The following is a 3,665-nucleotide window of genomic DNA, read 5'->3' as shown; positions in this document are numbered from 1 at the left end:
GGTGGCTATCTTCCCTTTCAGATTCACTCATCAGAAGACTATACTCAGTCTCTACAAAGGTCTTCAGATCTTGTCCACGGTCTCTCTTTCTGGTATCTATTCTATATCTTTTTCCACTTCATGTTGTTCCAATCTCTTGCTCAGATTTATTTTATTTTATTCCAAACATAAGTAAACTAGAAATCTGGCTACATCTATAAAACTCATTTTTCACATAGAAGCATCTTAATCCAGAGTTTCAAAGATTTCAAATACTTATCTCGCGGTCCTTTGAAGAATCATCATTCTTCTTCACTGTAGGACAAGTATGGTCTAATGTGAACTTAGTAATGAATCCTCCCAAGATGCTATTAATCCAAAAATCGACAGCCCTTGAAATCCTGTTGTTATTTCTCTTGAGTCGTTATATCAATTCAGGAGTCCATACCATAGGTTATGCACCTTTAAAACCGGTCTTTCTTTTAGTCAACCTTGATATCCACTCGTACAGTCCAATAGGAAATGATGCAAAGAAAGTTTCATATTGATTTATGAAAATATATCTCTATAACCAAGCTTCAGACTTCAGACGAGGGTTTCTGTTCTATTGATCTGCAAATTCTCGCTCCTTCGATTCTAGCCAATCTTGAATCTCCTTCTTCGACAGATGCCACATAAGCATATCCCTCAAACAGATCCTCGTCCTGGAAACATAACTGTTTGCTGGTTACAATTCAGGTTGACCCAATTTCAATCTATATTGCACACCAACAAAACTCTTAATCACTGGCCCTTTCGGCAACGACCTGCAAGAAAATCACAGTCTCACCCAAAGTTACTATGGGAGGTTGCAGAACTAGGTTTCGGCAGCCTTGAGGGATGATGCGATGTGGTATTATTATTTTCTTTTATTCTTAACATTCATAAATTAATTTTTCGCATTCATTTAATCACATAAGCATGTCATATAAGCCCATAAATCATCACTGTACTGTAATAAAATGCAACTGTAATAAAATGCTACGCTACAACATATAATAAGCAAATATACACATGAAGACACAAATTTTACTGCGGTTCATCTTAATGTGGGAATATGTTCACAAGAACTCTTGCTCATGATAATAATTCCTGTACAACAAACAATTCTTGACCTGCGCACTAATCTGTAGGTTGTGTGCGCACTCAGCTGCAGACTCAGGCCTCAGTGCACTCAAGTGCAGAGCCTTGCCTTCTCTTCCAAACCATAGATCACAAGAATACAACCATTCAAGTCATGACGTGATTCTACACTAATTCTCTCCTTTATTATTCATCACTATATAAACTATTACATCAAGGGATATATCATTAAAATACCATGGTCCACATACCATGGAATCCCCTAATACAAGCTACTATGGTCCGAAAACCATTCATATTTTACTATATTACATGCTTTTTTACAAAAGGAGGGGCTTCGACCCACTCCAGCAACCTTATACCACGCGGTATATCCAAAACTATTCCGCTGCACGCTCCACTTCGTACTCCGCTATGCACTCCACTGCACACTCCTCTCCACAAAATGCGGAGTTCTTGCCAAAAACTAGGCCAAGTTGGGCTACACCCAAGACATCCAGACCTCAGTGATCATCCTTAGAGGGTGGCAGTCAAACATAGGCCTCGTATCTGGAAACCTCTAAAATAATAAACAAAATATATCTGAAGCAAAAGGAAAGGTCACCCTCCCACATCTCAACGCACAACACCTATTGAAAAGCCATATAAAACTACCTCAAAAAAATGGCAGGCCACCTGACACAACATGGCACCAAATCAAAGAATCAACATAATACAAAAGAGGGAAAATAATGCATTGCCCATCACTACTAGAGTGTGCAATGGTGGTGACTAATAATGAGAGGCACCTAACCTCCTATGCAACAAAAGAAGAAATATGTAGCTATCCACCATACACCTGAAAATATGCTGGATGTAATCCACAAGGACCTACATATCTCTGAGTGTAGGAAAACTGAGTCTCAGCTGCAACCCCATGGGGGACATCAGGGAACTAGGGAAAATCCTCCCCCCTCCTGGATAGGACAATTATAAAGTATATTTCCTCTTCAGAGTGTCTATACCATGCCCCAGGACCGACATGAAAATCCTACTCTTGAACACTCAATTGGTGGATTAGATGCACCAATAAGATAGAGTGCGCCTTCAAGGATGTAGCCTTCTCATAGTACTTGAGGAGGCCTACATCCCTTAAGAGCGCTTGGGTCGTTGCAATAATAGAGAAAGGGTATAAATCCCTCTCCTTCTCTCTAGCCTCCCATGGTCAGACCATATTTTATGGGTCTGCCTGCTATTGCTTCTCCCGTTGCTGCTCCCTCTACTACATGATTGCCATATAAAATACATCAACCTCATATATAAAATACAAATTTTTTTATTTATTAAATGAAACATGTATCTATAAATATGGAAACATAACTTTAAGTTAAAAAAAAATCATTGGTGCGCTCTAAAGATAGTCATGCTCCGGATCTAGTGCACTTTCTACTATCACAACAATGATGTCGGTGCTCACATAAGTATGATGCACCATTGTTGGTTCACATATTTATATTTTTATAGAGGTGCATCCCACTTATGCACCAGTGCGCATGTATAACCTATTTGCTTCGACGTGGAATGTACAGGTTATAGAACACACTAATAAATAGCTATATTTTTAAATATTTTTTGCAGCACATTTGGTAAATCTAAACGCATCGAGCTTGACACACCGTCGTATAATTTTATCACTTCCTTGGTGTGTTTTAATTTACATAATACATCGCAAAATCGCGGTGCATTATGTTCACACATGGAAATGAGGTGCACCCTGTAAATTTATAGGGCACATCACTATTGGTCCAAGCCGAACATATCAGGCGCACCACACAATGATTTTTTTCTAAAAATAGTGGAAAATTTAACCTAATTTTCAATTATAATCAACTAAAAAATTATATTAGAGAGAAACATAGACATTAGCTGGACATTTTGTCGTCGAGGAGGCATTATGGACACGTAATGGAGAAAACAAAAATTTAGCACCATTTGAAAAAAATGGAAAGTCAGATAGTGAGAATGGTACAGAAGGATGGTGAGCAAGAGAAGCACCGACGTCAGGGCACTTTTATGAGGCAAGAGTGGAACTGGTGCTTCAGAACTCTCTGGCACTATAGATGGTAAAAATGAAATTTACGGTCAGGATGTTTTTATTTTTATTTAACCCTCCTTTGGTGCATTTGGATAACCACACCAGTGCAGTATAGATCCAAAAGCACTGATTTTTTTAAATTAAAAAATATATCACGGTGCTTTTCTTGGGACGAGTTGGAGTGATCTAATACAGGTACCGCACCAATTCTTTGTTTGAATATAGAATCGTTGTATTTTTAAAAATTAATAACTACCTAGTGGTGCTCTTTACTAGACACCCCAAGGTGTTTTAATACATCTACCACACTAGTGCATTAGCACCACCTTTTTCTGAAATTTAAAAACTATGGAAGTTCTCCTTCGTGGTATGCACCAGGGCATTTTGATACATGAAGAGCTTCGGTGCTATCTATTATTCAAACACCAGGGCATTGCATTACATAGTGCACTGTGTTTTTTTTTATTTTTTAAAATAATTTTTCCACGAC

The sequence above is a fragment of the Pinus tabuliformis genome, chromosome J (genome assembly GCF_031772625.1).
Source record: "Pinus tabuliformis cultivar Carrire ecotype Pingquan chromosome J, CPIR1, whole genome shotgun sequence".
In the NCBI taxonomy this organism is placed as follows: domain Eukaryota; kingdom Viridiplantae; phylum Streptophyta; class Pinopsida; order Pinales; family Pinaceae; genus Pinus; species Pinus tabuliformis.
This window is presented reverse-complemented; position numbering follows the sequence as displayed.